Source organism: Staurois parvus, unplaced genomic scaffold (genome assembly GCF_062004578.1).
Source record: "Staurois parvus isolate SC_StPar_1 unplaced genomic scaffold, SC_StPar_1.0 ptg000471l, whole genome shotgun sequence".
Taxonomy (NCBI): domain Eukaryota; kingdom Metazoa; phylum Chordata; class Amphibia; order Anura; family Ranidae; genus Staurois; species Staurois parvus.
The window spans coordinates 133,771-159,560 of NW_028318267.1; the positions used below are offsets into that span (position 1 = coordinate 133,771).

Here is a 25,790-nt window from a genome sequence, read left to right on the forward strand (position 1 = left end):
GAATCAACTCCTTCTGCTCTCCTGTACCATGCGGCTAGGCTGTGGGTTTTCCGTACCATGGGTTTAGTCCCAGATACGTTTGGGGAACTAACCACTAGGGAGAAAGCCAGATCACTGGCTCCCTTGCTACTGTAGGACCTTCCGCCATGCCAGGTACCACGCTTCATGGCAGGCTGCTATTAATTTTTCACCAGTCCTTGGTCACCCAACTGTTCACATCCTCCACACCTTTTTTTTTTAGAAATTTGTTTTATTAGTTTTATAAAGGTTAAAGAGTACAAAACAGAGCCTTTGGGCATACCACGGCTCGACTTATTACATCCAGACAAAAGAACAATAACCTGCTCAATAACTCCCCCCCACTAAACAATCTTAACTGGGCAATTCCAAAGTATAGCCCACAACTGAAACAGTTATAAGATCTAAAAAGGATCATGCATTGGAAGGGGTCATAGAACCAAAACTAGTTGACACTTTAATTCCACACTGTATTAGGAAAACATTTCAGGGATCAGTAAAGCATAAACTTGGAACAGAGCACTATGTACTAGGTAGGAGCTGAGCCTCCTATTTGAAAAGCCCCACTCCCCCCCCTTCATGTATCATTATTATTTACAGTAGAGGATGATTCCAGCCAGATGTCCCATAATATTCCTCCACACCTTCTGCCGAGTTCTTCTTTCATATGCCAGACACCATCAGGCACCCCTTTGGAGTAACTTCAGACCAGGCTTTAGAATAGTTTAGAAGCTTTACTGACAACATCCAACTCAATACAGTCCAGGCCCTACGTAACTAGGAGGTGGCTGCTAAGGCCTACCTTTTAAATCTCTGGTCACATCACTGCGATTAAAAATTGTGAGATTTGTGTGCAATTTCAGCGCAATTTCAGGTGCTATTTCTGAAGACTTTATTGCTACTTGTGAATATTTTCAACGATTTTTTGCAATTTACACTGTGATTTCCATTATATTTTGTATGTGAAATCGCAACACAACTGCAGAAAAAGTATTGCAAGAACTACTTTAGAAATCGCACTGCAGCAAATCACAAATGTTAAGACACTGACATTCACGTGTATTAGACGCAATTTCAGGTGCAATTTCAATTCACAAATCGCACCAGTGTGACCGAGCACTAAAGGTGGAAGTCCATAACAGGCGCTCTCCAAAAGCTGGTATTATCCTCCGGAACTCTGGTATCTTGTGGGACTACATGTTGCAGCTGCATCCCATGCAGATTTATGTGTACCTATGTATGTGTATCACAGGGTGGAGGGCGGGCCCAGAAAAAGCCCATGAAACTGACATCCCAACACTTAACCCCTTCCCAGCCTGAGTGGACCAACTAACCATACAATAATCCTCTTGTAGGCACCTGTCTACATTCTGCATGCACACTATGAATCCCATAGTCCCTAATTCATCCTTGGAGCGCGCTAGAGATGGTGGCTATATACCTACATACAGTGGGATTATAGAGAATGAATGTAGCCACTCTCAAACAGGAAGTCAGATCACAGCACCAAAAAAAAACCAAACATATTTTTTAGATTTGGAGGAGACTGAGAGCAGTAGAAGATAGGTACTATTTTGAGTTAAAGTAGTTAAAGCAGAGTTCCACCTGAGAAAAAAAAAGTCAAAAGCTACAAAAACTGTAGCTGCTGACTTTTAAAATACAGACTCTTACCTGTCCATTGTTTCCGCGGTGTCATCACCAAGGCTGGTTTCACCGGCAGTCTTCTCTCCCTGGTGCCAGAATCTTCAGTGTGGGCACCCGGCTGTGACAGCTTGCGGCTTCACAGCCGGGTGCCCACTGCGCATGCGCGAGAAGCGCTGCCCTTTGTCAATGGCCCGTAGTCTTCTTGGACCTTTCACGTGTCCCAGAAGACTACGGGCATGGAGGCGGGAGGACAGCTTCCGCTTCCGATTGCCTAGGCGATTGCAGCAGAAGTGGGAGCGGGTACCTGTCAAATTCAGGGATACATGCTCCCCAAAGGTGCCAATCCTTAATGGAGAGTGGGGGACACAGGCTTAAAGCGGAACTTCCCTTTTTGGGTGGAGCTCCACTTTAAAAAGGTTCAGCTCTTAAAAAAAAAAATAAGAAACATGTCATACTTACCGGCACTGTGCAATGGTTTTGCACAGAGCAGCCTCAATCCTCATTTTAAGCTGCACTTCTCAGCTGTGCACATGGAATACCATTGATCGCAGAAAGATTCCTAACATAAATGAGTGCCATGTAGATTTTAATAACAAACATAGATGAATAGTTTTTGGTCTGGGACCTAACCCAAAGTAGGTAAAAAAACTAATTTGCTAATGGTTTCAACAGCTTCTCATTTTATAAAAACAGCCTTCTGTTTAATTAGAATTAGGTTTCCAGAACGGTTATTTTCATTTGTGTAAAATACAAAAGAAATTGAAGAAAACCCTGGTACCAATTATAGACAGATTTATTTGTATGAATAGTAAAAAAAAAATCATTGTGTGTGCATAGCATTTGGGTTAGCATTTCCTGTTGATGTGATAGATTGCAACTTTTGACACAGTTATTAACATATCATCCATCCTTTGTCAGTAAATGCTGAGCTTTATCCTACACGACCATAATATGAAATCCTACTACAGTCAAAGTGGTGATGGCTTTTTTATTATTATTATTATTATTATTATTATTATTATTATTTCAGGTACTAATATAGCGCCGTCAATTTACGCAGCACTTTACATACATATTCTACATGCACATCAGTCCCTAACCCTCAAGGGGCGTACAATCTAAGGTCCCTAACTTACATTCATACATACACATATTAGGGCCAATTTAGACAGGATCCAATTAACCTACCAGCATGGTTTTGGAGTTTGGGAGGAAACCGGAGTACCCAGAGGAAACCAACGCAGGCACAGGGAGAACATGCAAACTCCAGGCAGGTGGTGCCATGGTTGGTATTGGAACCAATGACCCTATTACTGCCAGGCAGAAGTGCTAACCATTTAGCCACTGTGCTGCCTCATGCCCTTCAAGTGTAGTTTTTGGCACATATAAAGGTAAGGTTCATTATTTGGTTGCCTATTGTGCTGAAACCAACACATCTGGGAATGTCCATATCCTGAGTCCCCCGTGGCTCTCAAACTGGTTCCTCCTACTGACCTCCACACCCCTGCTGTATCATGTAATGGGTAGAGCTCAACTTAAGGAAACAATGATGGCTACGGGGACCACCGAGAGATGGCCATGCCTGGAAGTGTCAGTTTCTGTGCAAACCTCAGCAGATTTCTCCATTTAGTGTCATGGGTAGCAGGAGTATCTGTTGACAGACTTCTTTACAGTTACAGTATGTTTTAATTTAAAATCTTCTTGTTGACCATAGTGACAAGAGTCCCTTTCACGCACACATGTACTGTCATGAAGAGTAAAGCAACAGGCTTGCTTTGATACTCCCCTTCCGTTAGCATACACTCACTTTTTATTTGTTCCCCTGCTGCTCTGTTCAGCCGCTGGGAACTACAAAAAATACATGGCACGTTCTATGTATGGAGAAGCTTGGGGCACTCTTTTTTTTCGCCTGCATGCAAGAGGCCTATACATGGCTGCAGATTGGGTGATGTGTTGGGAGGGATTTCCAGATTACACAAATTCCTTTTGAATATGCTCAGGCAGGACAGGCTCTGAAGAGTGGGCAATGATGGAACATTTATAGAAGGAGCAATATGGCATGACTGGACAACAGCAGATGAAGGGGTCTTATAAAACCACTTGACACCAGAGTGCAGAGGCACCATTGCTGGGGAGAAAAAATTCTCTGGAGAGTGTGGAAGGGCAATGTCCTATCTGGATGACAGCCATTGCTGAATCTGGATGAAATCAGTTGGTGACTGCCCTGCAGTGAGAACAGAGTTGAGATGTCATGTAGCTACAGGATTGCCAGCAAATTTGGAAACTAACACATTACATTACCGTTCCAGAGGCTGTGTTATAGTTCATTAGATCTGAAGGTCTCAGCCAGTGTGGAGCTGTTGTACTTCCCTTGATGGTGGTCTGCATTTCATTGTTAATTCAGTGCCCATATTCACTCTTGAACAAGTTGGTCTGCTATCTGGTAATAGAATGACAGTGGGGGAGATTTACTAAAACTGGTGCGCTCAGAATCTGGTGCAGCTGAGCATGGTAGCCAATCAGCTTCTAACATCAGCTTGTTCATTTAAGCTTTTGACAATAAAACCTAGAAACGGATTGGTTTCTATGAAGAATTGCACCAGATTTTGCACTCATTGGTTTTGGTAAATAACCCCCACTGTATGACAAGGAGACCTACTAAAAGTTTTTCAAAATTAAAATGATAAGCTTAATTAAATATTGCGCTTTGTTAAACAATAAACTTCATGCACTATGAAGACCCTCATACCTATGAAAGGCGAGGGCAGCGGCAGCGGCTGCAGCATTGGGAACATGTTACAGGGTGGAACATGTAACATGTTCCCAAAGGTGAACTTATCCTTTAACATAAAGCTTCACTTTTGTTAAAATATAATAAAATAATATAACATCGCTACAGATGCAATTTTATAATGTAATGTTATTTAAAGTTTCTTTTCCATCTCAGTCTAAGAAACTGCAATTTTTGGAACCACAAAACCTTCCGTATAAGGTCTCTAATAAATATAATTTCCTCATTTTACAGTTGATTTACTGATTTTCATAGATATCTGCGCTTTTTTAGCAGGCTATAATAGGAGTTTCATTTTTAGTTACAAACACCCTAAGGTTTACCTACTATTATGGGGATGCAGACACTGCAGCTTTCCCTATTAGAACATTAAGATTTGCTTAGGTAGTTATAACGAAGTCTAACCCTCCCATGTATCTGTCTGGAAAGAGTATAATGAAACAAATAGGTATTCTTTCAGCGCAGAAAGAAATAGTCTTCAACAAACTTTGCCAAAAACCCTTGCAATGTATGCAAGTTACCAAGAGGGGATTGTGTTTTCTCAACAAAACTGGTTTTACACTTTAAGTCTCCATGAATACTAGCGTTTTTTTTTTTTTTTAAGCTAAAAAAATACTGGATAAAAAACGCTGGTAATAGTGTTTTTAGTAGCATTTTATTAATGTTCAGAAGAATTTAAGAGCATTTAGGAGTGTTAGCGTTTTATTAGCATTTTTACAGTACATATAGAGGGAAAAAAAAGCTAGAAAAAAGCCGCTAGGAGTATTTTAGTAGTGTTTAGCAGCATTTAAGCATTTTTTCTGCTGGAAAAATACTCCAAACACACTCTACAAAAACATTTTTTTGCTGCTGCTAGATGCTGAAACGCAGAAATGCCAATAGCCTAAAGTAGTGTGCATGGACAAATAGGATTACAATACAGGCGTACCTTGGTTTACAAACGCCTCAGTTAACGTAATTTTCGGTTTAAGAATGAAAATCCATTGAAAATAATGCCTCGGTTTACAAATTTTTTTTGCAATACGAATGGATTAATTGGCTTTCAAAGTATTTCCGAATTCATTTTTAATCATGTCCCTGTACAGTATTTATGCCTTTAAAGTGCACTTTATAAAGAGTTTTGACTTTTTTCTGACCTCCGGAACAGATTAATTGGTTTTCAATGCATTTGCGAATTAATTTTTAATCATGTCCCTGAACAGTATTTATGCCTTTAAAGCACACTTTATAAAGAGTTTTGAACAGATAGACTTTTTTTTACTTTTTTCTGACCTCCGGAACAGATTAATTGGTTTTCAATGCATTTACAAATTTTTGCAGTCTGCAATGACTATTGTGCTTATAGCACACACGTGAAGTATTGTTTTCCTTGCAGGTTTATCAGAGACAGTAGGTACCAAACTGATGATGATCATTAGTATTCCTGTCAAATTAAGCATCCAATAGCAAACTTCAGACAAAAATCGGCAACTTTTCTTATTGCCTGTTTACTATTAATGTTGTATTTTCTCTAAAGTTCCTCTCAAAGGGCATGTGCCAGCCAATTGATTTTTTCACCCCTGAGTTCCATCTGTTGTAGTTATGAGGGAGTCTCATATTTTCAGTTGCATTCCCTATTTCTGATATCATCTAGGAAACAATAAGAGGCTCCATGTCATGCAGATGTCATTGTGGTAGTTGTGGTGCGGGACAGGAACTCTGGCAGGAAGATCTTACTGCTGGGGTTCCCGGGAAGTAAAATGTCAGGCGGAGCAAGTCTTGAGGCTCTATGTGGCTAATACCGGTAGATTTGCTCTTAGTAAAACATTTCTCACGCTCATAAGACATGTTGTGCAATATACTTCATTGATCCTGTCATGTTTGCAGGAAAAATGTGCATTCATTTGTATCTGGCAAGTCTTTAGAGCTTGTATTAATAAAACCCTGCTGAAGAATTTTCCTAATTGTCATGTGCAGTGCATGAAAGAGTCTAATATCGTAGTCAGCCTGTTTTATGTGTGATGCGCTGTGTTGGAAATAATGGTGCTCATATTTAGATCCTTTTGGGTACCTTGGCAGCTCATTCAAATGGAAATAAAGAAAACAAACAGTGGTCGCACCGGCCTAGGGCATTACCGTAAAAAACAAGTAATAAAAATAGATATCGTACTCACAAATGACATGAATGTCAAAGGCACATGATAAAGAATGGCACTGTCCATTTCACATTACATGGCCATCCACAATGGGAACCCTGGACATCCAACAGGCTAACGCGTTTCGAGGACTTGCTTCTTCCTCAGAGCCAACCTGGTTGGAAGAGGCAAGTCCTCGAAACACATTAGCCTGTTGGAAGTCCAGGGTTCCCATTGTGGATGGCCATGTAGTTTGGATTGATAGTGCTGTTCTTTATGATGTGCCTTTGACAGTTATGTAATTTGTGAGTACGATACCTATTTTTATTACTTCAATAAATGTTTTTTTAAGTAATGCACTAGGCCGGTGCGCCCTCTGTTTGTTTTCTTTATATCCAGTGCATTTGGACTACCCCGGTCCGTTGAGGGCAGCAAGGAGTGCACATTCCAGGACACCCGAGATGTAGCCATAGCCCATCTCCTAGATTGTAAGCTCCAAGGAGCAGGGCCCTCCTAACCCTCTTGTATTGAACTGTATTGTCTCCCATTATATTGTAAAGCGCTGAGCAAACTGTTGGCGCTATATAAATCCTGTATAATAATAATAATAATAATAATACTGAATCCTTCCCCAAGCGCAGGAGTATTTGGGTTTGCTGTTTTTTATTCAAATGGAAAGGCTGCCTTAGTGCAACATAGATTAATACACAACATAACAAACTGCAATGGACCAGGTAGATCGCAATGGGCCCCTAAGGATATGCTAGAAGTTCACAACAATGCTATGATGTAGAAAGGGCTCATTATGACACCTAGATATTTCAGCTTGTACAACGGGGCCAATCCTTAATCTTTTTTCTGAGAAGACTAACTTTCCCCATATGCATTGCTTCTGTCTGTTAGACAAATTGCAATTTAAACTGTTGCAGGTCTTGGTGTAGTTGAAGACAAGTGGCAGATGTCTCCCTAAAATGGAAGAGAACAGCCTATCTATCACTACTCTTAAACTAGCCTTTCTCAACCAGTTCCTCTAGAGCAGCGGTTCTCAACCTGGGGGTCGCGACCCCTTTGGGGGTCGAACGACCATTTCCCAGGGGTCGCCTAAGACCATCGGAAAACACATATTTCCGATGGTCTTAGGAACCGAGACACCGCTGCAGTCTCCGGCGATGTGTGGGCGGGATGATATGCTGCTGTCACCTGGCCACACCTCCGGGATCGCTCAGCAGCTCCGCCTCCTCGCCGCTGATTGGCCACCGGAACTGTAGCTCAGGAGAGGCACACAGGCGGCCAATCACCGGCGAGGAGGTGGAGCTTGGAGAGGAGGAGCCGAGCGGCAGCGCGCGTACACCAAAGAAGACCGAGGGAGCTGCCGGAGCGAGTGAAGAGGAGAGCGGCCAGAGAAGGAAGACAGCTGACAGGTAAGTGAGAGAGCGAGCCCAGGCTGTCACTAATACCAACGATGGGGCACTCTTCCTCCCCCCACTGACACCAACGATGGGGCACTATTCCTCCCCCCACTGACACCAACGATGGGGCACTATTCCTCCCCCCACTGACACCAACGATGGGGCACTATTCCTCCCCCCACTGACACCAACGATGGGGCACTATTCCTCCCCCCCACTGACACCAACGATGGGGCACTATTCCTCCCCCCACTGACACCAACGATGTGGCACTATTCCTCCCCCCACTGACACCAACGATGGGGCACTATTCTCCCCTCCACCACACTGACATCAATGATGGGGCACTATTCCTCCCACTGACATCAATCATGGGGCACTATTCCTCCCACTGACACCAATGATGTGACACTATTCCTCCCACTGACACCAGTGATGGGGCACTACTCCCACTGACACCAGTGATGGGGCACTACTCCCCCCACTGACACCAGTGATGGGGCACTATTCCTCCCACTGACACCAATGATGGGGCACTACTCCCCCCACTGACACCAATGATGGGGCACTACTCCCCCCACTGACACCAATGATGGGGCACTATTCCTCCCACTGACACCACTGATGTGGCACTATTCCTCCCACTGACACCAGTGATGGAGCACTACTCCTCCCACTGACACCAGTGATGGGGCACTACTCCCCCCACTGACACCAGTGATGGAGCACTACTCCCCCCACTGACACCAATGATGGGGCACTACTCCCCCCACTGACACCAATGATGGGGCACTACTCCTCCCACTGACACCAATGATGGGGCACTACTCCTCCCACTTACACCAATGATGGGGCACTACTCCTCCCACTGACACCAATGATGGGGCACTACTCCTCCCACTGACACCAATGATGTGGCACTATTCCTCCCACTGACACCAGTGATGGAGCACTACTCCTCCCACTGACACCAGTGATGGGGCACTACTCCCCCCACTGACACCAGTGATGGAGCACTACTCCCCCCACTGACACCAATGATGGGGCACTACTCCCCCCACTGACACCAATGATGGGGCACTATTCCTCCCCCCACTGACACCAACGATGGGGCACTATTCTCCCCTCCACCACACTGACATCAATGATGGGGCACTATTCCTCCCACTGACATCAATCATGGGGCACTATTCCTCCCACTGACACCAATGATGTGACACTATTCCTCCCACTGACACCAGTGATGGGGCACTACTCCCACTGACACCAGTGATGGGGCACTACTCCCCCCACTGACACCAGTGATGGGGCACTATTCCTCCCACTGACACCAATGATGGGGCACTACTCCCCCCACTGACACCAATGATGGGGCACTACTCCCCCCACTGACACCAATGATGGGGCACTATTCCTCCCACTGACACCACTGATGTGGCACTATTCCTCCCACTGACACCAGTGATGGAGCACTACTCCTCCCACTGACACCAGTGATGGGGCACTACTCCCCCCACTGACACCAGTGATGGAGCACTACTCCCCCCACTGACACCAATGATGGGGCACTACTCCCCCCACTGACACCAATGATGGGGCACTACTCCTCCCACTGACACCAATGATGGGGCACTACTCCTCCCACTTACACCAATGATGGGGCACTACTCCTCCCACTGACACCAATGATGGGGCACTACTCCTCCCACTGACACCAATGATGTGGCACTATTCCTCCCACTGACACCAGTGATGGAGCACTACTCCTCCCACTGACACCAGTGATGGGGCACTACTCCCCCCACTGACACCAGTGATGGAGCACTACTCCCCCCACTGACACCAATGATGGGGCACTACTCCCCCCACTGACACCAATGATGGGGCACTACTCCTCCCACTGACACCAATGATGGGGCACTATTCCTCCCACTGACACCAATGATGGGGCACTATTCCTCCCACTGACTCCAACGATGGGGCACTATTCCTCCCACTGATACCAACGATGGGGCACTATTCCTCCCACTGACACCAACGATGGGGCACTATTCCTCCCACTGACACCAACGATGGGGCACTATTCCTCCCACTGACACCAACGATGGGGCACTATTCCTCCCACTGACACCAACGATGGGGCACTATTCCTCCCACTGACACCAACGATGGGGCACTATTCCTCCCACTGACACCAACGATGGGGCACTATTCCTCCCACTGACACCAACGATGGGGCACTATTCCTCCCACTGACACCAACGATGGGGCACTATTCCTCCCCCCACTGACACCAACGATGGGGCACTATTCCTCCCCCCACTGACACCAAAGATGGGGCACTATTCCTCCCCCCACTGACACCAACGATGGGGCACTATTTCCCCCCCCCCCTGACCCCAATGATGGGGCACTATTCTCCCCTCCACCACACTGACATCAATGATGGGGCACTATTCCTCCCACTGACACCAATGATGGGGCACTATTCCTCCCCCCACTGACACCAACGATGGGACACTATTTCCCCCCCCCTGACCCCAATGATGGGGCACTATTCTCCCCTCCACCACACTGACATCAATGATGGGGCACTATTCCTCCCACTGACACCAATGATGGGGCACTATTCCTCCCACTGACACCAATGATGTGGCACTATTCCTCCCACTGACACCAGTGATGGGGCACTACTCCCACTGACACCAGTGATGGGGCACTACTCCCCCCACTGACACCAGTGATGGGGCACTATTCCTCCCACTGACACCAATGATGGGGCACTACTCCCCCCACTGACACCAATGATGGGGCACTACTCCCCCCACTGACACCAATGATGGGGCACTATTCCTCCCACTGACACCAATGATGTGGCACTATTCCTCCCACTGACACCAGTGATGGAGCACTACTCCTCCCACTGACACCAGTGATGGGGCACTACTCCCCCCACTGACACCAGTGATGGAGCACTACTCCCCCCACTGACACCAATGATGGGGCACTACTCCCCCCACTGACACCAATGATGGGGCACTACTCCCCCCACTGACACCAATGATGGGGCACTACTCCTCCCACTGACACCAATGATGGGGCACTACTCCTCCCACTGACACCAATGATGGGGCACTACTCCTCCCACTGACACCAATGATGTGGCACTATTCCTCCCACTGACACCAGTGATGGAGCACTACTCCTCCCACTGACACCAGTGATGGGGCACTACTCCCCCCACTGACACCAGTGATGGAGCACTACTCCCCCCACTGACACCAATGATGGGGCACTACTCCTCCCACTGACACCAATGATGGGGCACTATTCCTCCCACTGACACCAATGATGGGGCACTATTCCTCCCACTGACTCCAACGATGGGGCACTATTCCTCCCACTGACACCAACGATGGGGCACTATTCCTCCCACTGATACCAACGATGGGGCACTATTCCTCCCACTGATACCAATGATGGGGCACTATTCCTCCCACTGACACCAACGATGGGGCACTATTCCTCCCACTGACACCAACGATGGGGCACTATTCCTCCCACTGACACCAACGATGGGGCACTATTCATCCCACTGACACCAACGATGGGGCACTATTCCTCCCACTGACACCAACGATGGGGCACTATTCCTCCCACTGACACCAACGATGGGGCACTATTCCTCCCACTGACACCAACGATGGGGCACTATTCCTCCCACTGACACCAACGATGGGGCACTATTCCTCCCACTGACACCAACGATGGGGCACTATTCCTCCCACTGACACCAGTGATGGGGCACTATTCCTCCCACTGACACCAGTGATGGGGCACTATTCCTCCCACTGACACCAGTGATGGGGCACTATTCATCCCACTGACATCAGTGATGGGGCACTACTCCTTCCACTGACACCAATGACATGGCACTACTCCTCCCACTGCAAAATTACAGTTATGAAGTAGCAATGAAAATAATTTTATGGTTGGGGGTCACCACAACATGAGGAACTGTATTAAGGGGTCGCGGCATTAGAAAGGTTGAGAACCACTGCTCTAGAGGTTGCTAGAGGTTTCCTTGAGCAATTTCTGCCTCTGCGATACGTTACCACTAACACCAATTATCTTTTCGGCTATCTGTAAGGCGCATTCTTTCTACTGACCATCAATGCACTGTGTAAGGCATTCCCAGTGGTTACCAATGTGAGGGAGAACTGCTCTGACCACTAATGTAAGGGCAGGCAAAACATTTTTTATTTTGGATAGAGTGGAGATGGATTAGAAAACCTGTCAGTTTTTACTGCTGTCTGTGTCCCTCTTAGGGAGATTCCCCCTCTCTAGTTGTCCTGTTTATCATTATCATCAAAAGTGAAAGTAAAAGAAACCCCAAATTTTGGGTTGTTCCCAGAAAAGTAATTGAGGGGAAATTTTCCAATGGGGACACCAGTTCTGGTGACCTGGGGGTACCCAAGGAATTTTCTTAATTTTCAAAGATCTTCTCACTTCCTGTTTTGGCCATGGGACAGGAAGCGAAGGAAAATCTCTTCCAATGGGACACAGATGGCAAAAAGTAAACTGACAGAGGTTATAACCCTCCCTTACTCCATCCCCCCCAAAAACGTTTTGCCTATAGTTTTAATTTAAAATCTCTCAATTGTCATTAAACAATTTAATCCCTATGCCATTAGCATTAGTAAAGAGATAGGAAGGAATATTATATTTATTTCAAACTTTTTTTTTTATTCAGTTGCTTCCTGGTCTCTGCCCTATTTCAAAATGATGTCATACATCCCAGGAGTCTTCATGGGCATTTATTTTTCTTTTGGAGAAAAATGGAGGAAGAGAGGCTCTCTCTGCTAAGCACACCCCCCGTCTGCATGCCTGAACTAAGGGCAGATGGATTCCAGGAAGTTAATGCTACAGAAATCATCTTTCCTTGATCAAGGTGGTCAATTTTTAGAAATGCTAGGGAGTATGGAGACATGGATGGATGGGTGAGTTTGCTTTAAATATTAAAGCAAACTCACCCACCCATCCCCCTCACTCCCCCTCTCTGTTGGGGTCCCTCAAGTCTCTGTCCTCGGGCCCCTTCTCTTCTCCATCTACACCTCCTCCTTTGGCCAACTCATACACTCTCACGGCTTCAACTACCACCTCTATGCCGACGACACGCAAATCTATCTCTCGACCCCTCGCCTCACCCCCTCAGTCTCCGCCCGAATCACAAACCTACTGAAGGACATATCAGATTGGATGTCACTCCACTTCCTTAAATTGAACCTCTCCAAAACCGAGCTCCTAGTCTTCCCTCCAGCCCGCACACCACCCACCGCTGACTTCTCCATCACATCCAACAATGCCACCATCAGGCCCGCCCCGCAGGCCAGAGTACTTGGTGTCATTCTGGACTCCAATCTATCCTTCCAGCCCCAAGTCCAATCACTAACAAACTCATGTAGACTCCACCTCCGCAACATCGCCAAAATACGCACGTTCCTAACCCCGGAAACCACTAAGCAGCTCATCCACTCCCTCATCATATCACGACTCGACTACTGCAACGCCCTCCTCACTGGCCTGCCTCGCCAGAGGCTGTCCCCGCTTCAGTCGATCCTGAATACGACAGCCAGACTCATCCGCCTTACCAACTGCTCCGTTTCTGCCACCCCCCTCTGCCAATCCCTCCACTGGCTTCCGATTGCCCAGCGGATCAAATTCAAAATCCTAACACTGAGGTACAAAGCTGTCCATCATACTGCCCCAAACTACATCACTGACCTAATATCCAAGTACCACCCAACACGCACTCTCCGCTCCTCACAAGACCTCCTTCTCTCTAGTTCCCTGGTCTCCTCCTTCCATGCCCACCTCCAGGACTTCTCCAAGGCATCACGCATCCTCTGGAACTCCCTACCCCAATCCATCGGACTATCACCTGCTCTCCTCTCCTTTAGGCACACCCTGAAAAGCCACCTCTTCAGGGAAGCCTACCCCACCCCCTGCTAATTGCTGACCTCCTCCACTCTTCCTACCACTCCATCCCCCACAGCTATTTCCTCCTGTACCACTATCCCCTCCCTCCTAGATTGTAAGCTCCAAGGAGCAGGGCCCTCGAACCCCTCGTGTATCACATTGTATTGTTATTGTACTGTCTCATGTACTGTCTCCCATGTAATGTACAGCGCTGAGCGAACTGTTGGTGCTTTATAAATACTGTATAATAATAATTATAAATAATGTTTTCAGTTTGTGGTGCTCAGGTACAATTTATTTCTGCTTTAAGAAATCCCATGGACATGCCTAATTCTTTTATCTATTCTTATATGCAGTAAGAATAAGCTATTGTTCCCACTAATGTCTTGTGAGCCATTGATGTAATAATTAGCAGGGGCTCCCTGAAAATGAAAAGGTATTTCAAGGGTTCCTCTGTGTTAAAAATGTTGAGAAAGGCTGTCTTAGACTGAACTGGATTGGTGTCCTCTTATGTAACTGACAGAATTGCAACTTGGAAGCATCTGTTACCTTTATTGTACTGTAGGATGCTTAAGTCTTTCTGCATTTGATGTTCAAAGTAAAATGCTACTAATTATTAAAGGACTTAAGCCAGTACATACATCATTTTTTACTGCTAAAGAATTATGGATTTTCCTTCACTGAGCCAACCATGTGGGTTTTAATGGCCAGATGGTACACTTTCCTTCTACAAATCTACTTTCCTTTTAAAGGAAATAAGCAGACACTTAGGCCCATTCATACCTTTGCAGTGCTTTAGTGCATGAACCATGAACCTTAACACGCATTATTCTGCTCTCCTTAATGTATATTGTTATATAGTTGGCCATTGATTTGAAATGTCTTCCTAATGCAATGCAATAGAAAAGGTGCTTATAGCATTTTTGCCAGCACATTGTAATGTACTTCTGTGCTTTGCTGCATGTTCCACTGCAGCGCACATCTGCCCATAAGGTGTGTTAGGGTGCCATTTTGAAATGGAATAACCTGCATGGTAAGGAGCATCACACATTCCATATATTGGAATATACTATCAGAAATAGGGGCAGCAATGGATGTAGTATATGTAAACTTTGCTAAAGTGTTCCTCACAGACAGCTCTGTGGATAGAAAAACTGACCTAAGATCACCTTCAAAGAGTTATGATTATTCATTTAGAGTGAATGGTCTTTGGTTGTAATCAGTGCACCTCAAGGTTCTGGTTTGGAATCATTACTTTATAACAGTTTCTAAATTAGACATTTGGGATTTAAAGTACCAACTCTGTGTTTACAAGTGCCACAAAGCTTTGTACAGTAAAATAATATAGCCCTTGAAATATGTTTATACCTTGATATTGGCATTGTGCATTGGCAGATTGGGCAACTGCATGGTAAAGGAGATGCATACATTTTCCTAATGTTGATAAATGTAAAGTTATGTAGTTGAGGTCTACAAAAATGTGCTTGCATCATATAGTCTAGGAGGACTAAAACTGGGTGAACCAATGATGTCTTTCTAGATTAAAGTGAGGGATCATTCATGACATGGCGGCATCCCACACAGAGTGCTGGCCTGTGCTGCACCCAGGCACCCCTAGGTGGCAGTGCGCCCTAGTCAGCCACCTAGTTTGCCTAGTAGAAGCACCGGCCCTACCGGTACCAAAGTGGTTAATTGAACAAACTGGAGTTCGAAGCTGATTGGCTACCATGCACAGAGGCACCAGATTCTGAGTGCTCCAGTTTTAGTAAGTCTCCCCCACTGTATTTCAGTTATTTCTAGCCTACTCCTGATAAACTGATACTAAACCAGGACCCTGCTATCACTCTATCTGGTCTCCCACAGTACACAGAACATAGAAATACAATTACTTTAGTAAATATAAACTGCTAAATACCTTTTCTCATCAGCAGTTAGAGCAGTCTTGTGACTCCTATCAGTGTCCAGCACAGCACATGTTAAAGCTTGTAGGAGGAGTTTTCATTCTGCTCTAGGAAGATGCAGAACCCCTGACCTCTGTCTGTGACTCCATACGATATATCTTATCAGGAGATAAGAGGGGGGCACTGGAGAAGGGGAGGATCAGAGAAGTTAGGATCAAACGGCCTTTTTACACAATGCAGAGGATTAACCCCTTAGGTTCCACAGTGAGTATAACAAACATGCTTTACTGCATATACTGACTGATTTTACTGTTGTGGGTTTAGTAACACTTTGATAGCAGCATACAATGCCAATCTGCAGCTTTTAGAGCAGGCACACATTTTTTTTTTGTATTAAAAGAAGCATAGAAAGGAATACATTAAGATTGGAGCAACCAGAATCTGGAGCAGCTGTGCACTGCAACCAGTCAGCTTCTAGCTTTCCTTTACAAAGCTTAAGGCTGGCCATACATTATACAATTTTCTTGAGAATTTTGCTTTAGATTTACCAAAAACCATATAATATGAGGTCAAACCTAAACAACACTTTCAATTGTATCCAATTAAACAAGCCCTTGCACTACATAGTTGAAGGTAAATCTAAAGGAAATCGGGCAGAAATTGGCCAGAAAATTGTAAGAAAATTGTACAGTGTATGGCCAGCCTTACTGTAGAAGCTGATAATATAAACTAATTGGTTGCTTTGCACACATGTGCCAGTCTACTCCAATTGTTTTGTAAATTCCCTTCATGGACTCAAGAAAGAGCTCACCATTTTTATTTCGGTATATGCAGCTGGCTGTATTGAAGTATTAAATAAGAGGGGTTCACTTTAATAAATAAGATAAAGCTGGTATTACGTCAATCAGAAAATCATGTGCTTTTTCTGTTTTCCTTGTGCTCAAGGTGAACAAAGATTCATTTGATGTGCTGTCATGTATATCACTAAGTGGGCAGTCTATGTTCCTTCAGTAAATAAACTTAAAATTTTGCTGTTATTCAAAGCATTAGAAAGATATCATCTTGAGCTTGCAGGTTTGAGCACCAGTTCACAAGAACCAAAAAATAATTTTCTGCCCCCTCTAAATCTCTCATATATGGGTTTGTAAGGCTGTTGTTTTACCCTTGCCAGATAAAATCTAAACTGTGTTTTATATACGCACTGCTCAAAAAAATGTAAAGGAACACTTTGAAAACACATCAGATCTCAGTTGGGAAAAATATCATGATAAATGTCTATACGATATATGATATGGACTGGGTAATGTGTTAGGAATGTAAGGATGCCCCATCATTTGATGGAAATTAAAATTATCAACCTACAGAGGACTGAATTCAAAGACACCCTGAAAATCAAAGTGAAAAAATTATGCAGCAGACTAGTCCATTTTGCTGAAATTTCATTGCAGCAACTCAAAATGGTACTCAGTAGTTTGTATGGCCCCCATGTGCTTGTATGCATGCCTGACAATGAGGGGGCATGCTCCTAATGAGATGACGGATGGTGTTCTGGGGTATTTCCTCCCAGATCTGCACCAGGTCATCACTGAGCTCCTGGACAGTCTGAGGTGCAACCTGGCGGCATTGGATGGACCAAAACATGATATCCCAGAAGTGTTCTATTGGATTTAGGTTAGACGAGCGTGGGGGTCATTCAATGTTATGAAGTCCTTCATCCTCCAGGAACTGCCTGCATACTCTCGCCACATAAGGCTGGGCATTGTCGTACACCAGGAGGAACCCAGGACCCACTGCACCAGCGTAGGGTCTGACAATGGGTCCAAGGATTTCAGGGTGCCATTGTATAGCCTGTAGAGGTCTGTGCATCCCTCCAGGGATATGCCTCCCAAGACCATCACTGACCCACCACCAAAATGGTCATGCTGAACGATGTTAAAGTCAGCATAACGTTCTCCACGGCTTCTCCAGACCCTTTCACGTCTGTCCCTTATGAAGTCTGTTTCTGATTGTGTGGTCAGAGACATTCACACCAGTGGCCTGCTGTAGGTCATTTTGTAGGGCTCTGGCATCATCCTGTTCCTCCTTGCACAAAGGAACAGGTAACGGTCCTGCTGATGGGTTAAGGACCTTCTATGGCCCTGCCCAGCTCTCCTAGAGTAACTGCTTGTCTCCTGGCATCTCCTCCATGCTCCTGAGACTGTGCTGGGAGACACAGCAAACCTTCTGTATTGATGTGCTATCCTGGAGGAGTTGGACTGCCTGTGCAACCTCTGTAGTGTTTAGGTATCGCCTCTTACCAATAGTAACACTGACCATAGCCAAATGCAAAACTAATGAAAAACAGTCAGAAAAGATGAGTAGGGAAAAAAATGTCAGTGGCCTCCACCTGTAAAAGAATTCCTGTTTTGGGGGTCGTCTCATTGTTGCCCATCTAGCGCACCTGTTGTTAATTTCATTAACACCAAAGCAGCTGAAACTGATTAACAACCCCCTCTGTTACTTAACTGACCAGATCAATATCCCAGGAGTTTAATTGACTTGATGCTATAGTCTGATTAAAAAGTGTTCCTTTAATTATTTTGAGCAGTATATATATATATATATATATATATATATATATGTGTGTGTGTGTGTATTTAATATGTATTAAATATACTGTATATAAATATATATTATCTTGAATGTGGAAGAATAATTTGTACTGACAGCTTCCACACTGATGAGCAGTGCATATAAATCAGTGACCAATCGCCAATTTCTACACCTCTGTCTGCACCATGAACAGTCATACCGTTCTCTGCCAAAAATAATCTTTTAAAGTATATTCTCCGCCAGTACATGTCTGTAAAGTCTGAGTGTAAGGTCACTCTGTAACAGACATGATGATTAAAGACCTTGTGTTCTCGGTCTGTTATAAATTATGGGGAGTTGGGCGTATGTGCTATGTCCCCATTTGATTTCATATGGCCAGGTGGTTGTGGCTAGGGCTGTTTATGTTACAGATAAAGTTTAAAGAGCACTTGTTCTCCAATGTGCACCATTTTTTTTAATCAAAAACATGTATTTTATTTTAATAACTGCATGTGGATAATACTTCTGCTATTAGCATTCAGTATATGAATTCATTTTTTATTTTATATGACTTTATTGATCTTTTTCTCCATTATTCTCTACAGTTAAAGTGTTACTAAACTCACAACAGTACAATCAGTCTGTATATGCAGTAAAGCATGCTTGTTATACTCACTGTGGAACCTAAGGGGCTAATCCTCTGCATTGTGTAAAAAGGCTGTTTGATCCTAACTTCTCTGATCCTCCCCTTCTCCAGTGCCCCCTCTTACCGGCTGATAAAGCATATTGTGTGGAGTCACTCTGCTCATGCTCATTTTGGTGTGCATTGCTACAGAAGGTTTTTTTTTTTTCTTGGTAGAGTGCATGTGATCAGCACTGTCCAGGCAGAGGTCAGGGGTCATGCAACCTCCTAGAGCAGAATGAAAACTCCTCCTGCAAGCTTTAACCAGTGCTCTGCTGAACACTGATAGAAATCACAATTCTAACTGCTGATGAGAAAAGGTATTTAGCAGTTTGTATTTACTAAAATAATTGCATTTCCATGTTCTGTGTACTGTCCCACATGGAAGAAAAATATATTTGAAATATATTTTAAAAGTATGGTTCCCAAATATGTTGACATATATTTGAAATGTTACAATTTTGGCCATATTCAATATATTTCAAAATATATTTCAATATATGTGGACTTTATATATGTTTTTTTTATATTGTCAGGTGTTTTACACCTCACGGGACTTTATATATTCATTCATTTATTCATGTTTGTTTGCATGATCAGTTCTTAGTTTATGCGTTTATTGGGATGCACATGCGTTTTGTGTTATATGGTGGGAACTGATTTTTAGTTCTGGTGGGAAGTTTTTCTAGCACATTGAGTCCTGTTGTGACTTACTTGTTTGATTTGGAGCACTATTGGATCCCATTGGATTACTTGGGGCACCATTCATGTTATTTGGTCCTTTTAGGACCTCGTATTGACACTTGTCACATGTGATTATTTATGAGTTTTTTGGCACTATTTAATATTGTGTGTTTATGTTATTTGTGTCACTGTTTCACTTATTCATTTATGTGTGAAGAATTTTTATGGTAGTAGCACTGCATCATTTGGGTTTCATATATATATATACACACACACACACATACATATACACATACATACACTGCATGTTGAAATGCGTTTTTTATATCTTACAAAATATATGAAAAATATCTTAAAAAATATGTTTCTTCAGATTTTTTTTAACATATAAAAAAGTAATTTTAACATATATTTTACATATATTTGTAAATGCAAAATGTAAATGTAAATTCCAAAAATGTAGATTTGTATTTTTAAAGACATACAGTATATTTGAAATGTATTTTTAAAAATAATTTTAATATATTTTGTAATAAAAATGCATTTCAACATGCAGTATATATATATTGAAATTATTTTGAAACATATTGAATATGGCCAAAATTGTAGCATTTCAAATATATGTCAAAATATTCAGGAATAATTTTTTAAACATATATTTCAAATATATTTTTCTTACATATGGGGTGGGAGATCAGATATAGTGAATGCAGGGTCCTGGGTTTAGTAATACTTTAAGGTAACTATGGTAAACGGTAGGAAAAACAATACAACACTGCTGTGGGTGCTTACATTTGTTTAACTTTTTTTCTGGTTGAATTTTTTTGCTACAAATGTTTACTCCCCTGTTTGTGTATGTACACAGCTTCATATGAGGAATGAGAAATATCTAGGCAACATTCCTTAAATTTAAGAAACAGATTTATAAAAGCAGAAATGAAGCCATGGGTTTCAATTGTTTATATAACACTTACACTGGTTACTCTGTTTTCTGAAAATATCCTAGAAGATTATTATTGACCCACTAATGATTTTTACTTTAATCAGACTTTCTCAATCTACATATGTGCTTAGCTCCCAGCCCACCCTCATTTGAATGGACTTGTCCCTCTTTTGGAACCATATCCCTCTGTCCCTCTTCTGTTGTTCCCTTGTTTAGTCTGATATATAGACATCTATAAAAATGCACAAAATGATTACACTAAACAACATAATGTGATATTTTTAAAATGCCAGCATAAAGGAAATTAACTTGCAAAAGAAAAAAAAACAGTGGGTTTAACCAATGATTTTGGTGTTTTTTATTATGAGGGACGTGCCAATTGCAATGCAAAATATACTTTTTTTTTTTTTTAGTTTTGGATAGATTGGAAAAGGATTAGAATGCTTGTTAGTTTTTATTGCTGTCTGTGCCCCCGTTAAGGAGATTCACCCTCTCTATTTGTCCTGTTTACCATTATTATTGAATTTGAAAATAAATGAAAATCCCACATTTTGGGTTGTCCCTAGAAAAGAAATAGAAGGTAAATCTTCCAACAGGGACACTAGTTCTGGTGACCTGGGAGTCCCCAAGGGATTTCCTTAATTTGCAGGGATTTCTTCTTGCTTCCTGTTTAGCTATGGGACATGAAGGGAAGGTAAATCTCTTAAATTGGGACACAGATGGCAAAAAAAAAAAAAAAAATCTGACGGGTTATACGCTCCCTTGCTCTATCCTAAAGGAAAAATAAACGTTTTGCCTATAGTATTACTTTACCATACATAGGTCTTTCAGATATCACATTCTGGTAGAGTGACTCTTCCTCAATAGCAGGGGTCTTGAATTAAAATTTACGGAGGTCCGGTCAGCAAAATTCTCTTCCAGCAGAGGTCCGAATCTCATCAGCGACATAACACACCACAGTTCCCCAGTACATCTTTAGTGTACCTTTCACACTGTAGTCCCCCTACATCACAGTCCCCTCTTTAAAGAAGTCCCACAGTGTCCTCAGTTCCCCTTCACATCACTGCCCCCCTTTACATCACAGTGACCCTTAACATAACACAGCGCCCCGAACACAACACAGCGCCCCTTAATACAACACAGCGCCCCTTAACATAACACAGTGTCCCTAACACAACACAGCACCCCTTAATACAACACAGTGCCCCTAACACAACACAGCGCCCCTAACACAACACAGTGCCCCTTAACAACACAGCACACCTAACATAACACAGCGCCCTAACACAACACAGTGCCCCTTAACAACACAGCACACCTAACATAACACAGCGCCCTAACACAACACAGTGCCCCTTAACACAACATAGCACCCTTTAACACAACACAGCGCCCCTAATACAACACAGCACCCCTAACATAACACTGCGCCCCTAACACAACACAGTGCCCCTTAACACAACATAGCACCCTTTAACACAACACAGTGCCCCTAACACAACACAGCACCCCATAACAACACAGCACCCCTAACACAACACAGTGCCCCTAATACAACACAGCGCCCCTAACATAACACTGCGCCCCTAACACAACACAGTGCCCCTTAACACAACACAGTGCCCCCATAACAACACAGCGTCCCTTAACATAACACAGTGCCCCTTTTAATGCAATCCTTCCCCTGCACAGTCCTATGGTACCTTAGGCAGAGCAGAGGACTGATCCTTTTGGGGTGTCCTCTCCTGGGCCTTCAGCCCGCCATCGATGTCATCCTCATAGCGGGTGGGGGTGGGAGGAGCTGCAGATCTGGACTGAGGGGTGGGAGCTGCCCAAGTTATTATGTTAACAAGTGGGCGATTGCCAGGCTTGCTAATATGAAAAGTCTCTGGCTTTCTGTCTCGAGCTGCAGAGAGCGGAAATCTTTAGATATTAACAAGCTCGGTAATCACCAGCTCCCGCCCTCCAGTCCCGATCTGCAGCTCCTCACACCCCGTCCACTGTGAGGATGACATCGGTGGCTGAGTGAGAGGCCTGGAAGAGGATACCCAGGTGTGGCAGTGGCATGGCTGTGGTCTGGACAGGACTGTTCCTCGGTCCAGTCCCGGACCGTGGTCTGCCATTTAGTGACCACTGCTCTGTAGTAACCCTTTAGGTATATGTATAGAAAAGGTGCAGGAAGTGGATCCCTTTGATAATGTGTGTGCACACGAAACGCGTACTGACGTCACGCCGCTACGTCCGCATGATGGTACGGCGGCCATCTTTGTGAGTAGTTTTAACTTGTTTGAATGCTCCACGTGGATGCTTTTATTACTGCAATAAAAATACTACACTATTAGCGGGTTCTGTTTCTGGGCTCCTTTGTGAGCTGGTTCCTTCAGGATTTTGCCATTAGTCATATCGAGGATTGATCGCTGTGCTGTAGGCATCTCCTATACTGGTCTATCATAGCTTCAGTTTGTCTGTGCCTGATGGGAAAACAGCCTGACCTCTATGTGGAGGAGTTTGCTATCTTTGCTGTATATGCGCATTTTACATGCGCTGCTGGTGAGTGCATTGTAAAGAAGTCACTTTCACGGATTCACTTATCACTGGAAGTCACGATCTTCATTTGGACTCATTTTGCATTGTTTAACCACTTCCAGTCCGGACACTTTCACCCCCTTCCAGTCCAGGCCAATTTTCAGCTTTCAGTGCTATCACACTTTGAATGACAATTGCTCGGTCATGCAACACTATACCCATATGAATTTTTTAGCATTTTTTTGAGACAGATTAAACTTTATTTTGGTGGTATTTATTCACCACTGGGATTTTATTTTTTTTGCTATAAAAATGAAAAACATTTTGAAAAAAATGTTTTTCTTATAAACTTTTGCAAATAAATCTTGGCCAAAATGTATTCAGCTATCTTTTTAGTAAAAAAAATAATAACCCAAATTAGTTTATAACCAGAAATTATAAGTTTTCAAAATTTTTTGTTTACATTTTTATTCTTTTTTATATTATTATTTCTGGGTTTTTTTTTTTTTACATACTGTCAACTTGTGGGGGGTGATGAAGATTTTTTTTTTTTTCACATTGATTGCTTTTACACCCATACGGCTGTAAAGGCAATAATTTCTCCTTCTCTCTGGCTGCATTCCTGCAGCCATTGAGAAATAATGTGCGAGCTGTGATTGGTCACAGCTTGTCACATGGAACAAGGCTGTTGTGAATAGCTTTGTACTATGTAACCTCTGTGATCATTCACAGATTTCACTAGTAGTAAGCAATGATGTCAGCAAGTGACATCTTGCTCACTACTATTCATATGACCGCTGATTGGCCAATCAGTGATTACATGATCGGGTCCTCACACAGAGGTCCCGTACAGTGATCGGTGTTCCGCTGTGTCCGGAGGACACCAGATCGCGGTGCCTCCCGGGGTGCGCGCACAGGTAGGGAATGCGGTAGGATGTTTATAAACGGCCACCCGTTCCTGCACTGCTCCCGTCCGACCATTTATGTACATTGGCTGGATAGGAAGTAGTTAATATTGGACTTTGAATTTGTTCTCATTCATCACACTTGTTGATTTGTTTCACTACAGTCGCTATTGTTACCACTATTGCACGGCTACTGCAATATATAATATTATATATATATATATAATATTATTTTTTTATATCACTTTAGCGCCGATCAGTGCGCTTCACTCAGATTGTATTATCTGTTGTCGTATATTCACTTTCAAGTCATCTTTATTTGCATTTATCATATTTATTCATTTGTACGTTCAGCTTCTAATTGTTTTTTCATTTCATTTGCTCCATATTTACTCTCATTAGCGTGACACCTTTTCTATACATATTATACTATTGAGGATACAGAGGGTGGTCCTTTTGCGCTAGCGTCTTCTTTCCTTCCCTGTGCGCTCACTGACATCTTTTATTTATTTCAAAGGCTACACAATGTTTACGGAGATGACACCATTGAAAAGAGCAATGTGAACAGATGGATGAAGATGTTTAAAGAAAGGGAAACCAGCATTGAAGCCAAACCACACAGAGGGAGAACATCAACTCTGACCACTCACATGAATCGTCAGCGATTGGAACATAATAATGACATATTGCTTCTGCTTATAATCCATTTTTTACCTGCAATGAAAAGCAAGATTTAAGCCCCGTACACACGATGAGAATATCGGACGAATGATCATCCATTTTTTTTTTGCCTGCTAGTCTCACATCGAAAGTGAAAAGGTTACTAAAGATACGAAAATTCTCCTATGAAAGAAAAGAATTTTGAAAGTGATGTTATGTATTGTATTGTATTTGTATTGTATTTTCAGACGACTACTGTACGAAAATCGTACAATCTGGTGTCGTACGAGAAAAATGTTTGTGCTTGTCCCTTTGGATATTGTCATACGAATTGTCGTGATCGGCTCTCGAAAGCTGTGTACTAACGATTTGATTATCCGACGATCGGTCCTTGTACGAAACTTTTCGTACGATTTTCTTATAGTGTGTATGGGGCATTACTATAGAAAGAGAGTAACTCTACCAATATGTGAAATTTCAATTGCCTTTATAAGTTAAAAAGGTTTTGCCCATCTGATCCATGTAGCAGCAGTCGTGGCATGTGTGTGTGTTCTTTATCTATAAACTTTGAGCTAAAAAGGTGTTCCTTTTTTGTCTCAGAAAGTTGGGGGGTTATGAAGTTTTCTAGGCCAGGAACTCCGAAAGTATTAAATACATTGACTGCCAGCCAGCTAGTATATTTGAAAGTGACTCAGCAGTGTTCCACACCATATATTTCTCAGTACACATGAGATAAAAGCAGTCGATCAACCAGAAATATAATTCAATTAAGATAAAAAATGTTGCTCTATTAAGAAGTACATAAGAGTGTTTCGTTGATGGTGTTAGCTGTGATGAGTGGTAAAAATAAGTCAATGACAAACTGCCAGTTTCTTCAGCCCTGTCTACGCCATGAGATGTCATCCTGCAAATTGCCAAAAATAATCTTTTTTTAAAAGCAGTTTCCGCCAGTAGATGACTGTG

General features: G+C 43.2%; 1 long non-coding RNA gene across 1 annotated transcript in view; it reads left to right on the forward strand.

The window, feature by feature from the left end:
• Positions 1–25,344, forward strand: part of LOC149452454 (uncharacterized) — a 99,810-nt gene extending 74,466 nt beyond the window's left edge. Inside the window, exon 3 of the long non-coding RNA XR_016314859.1 lies at positions 24,685–25,344. This is a non-coding gene — a long non-coding RNA (uncharacterized LOC149452454). The remainder of the gene's footprint in view (positions 1–24,684) is intronic.
• Positions 25,345–25,790: the final 446 nt, after the last annotated feature.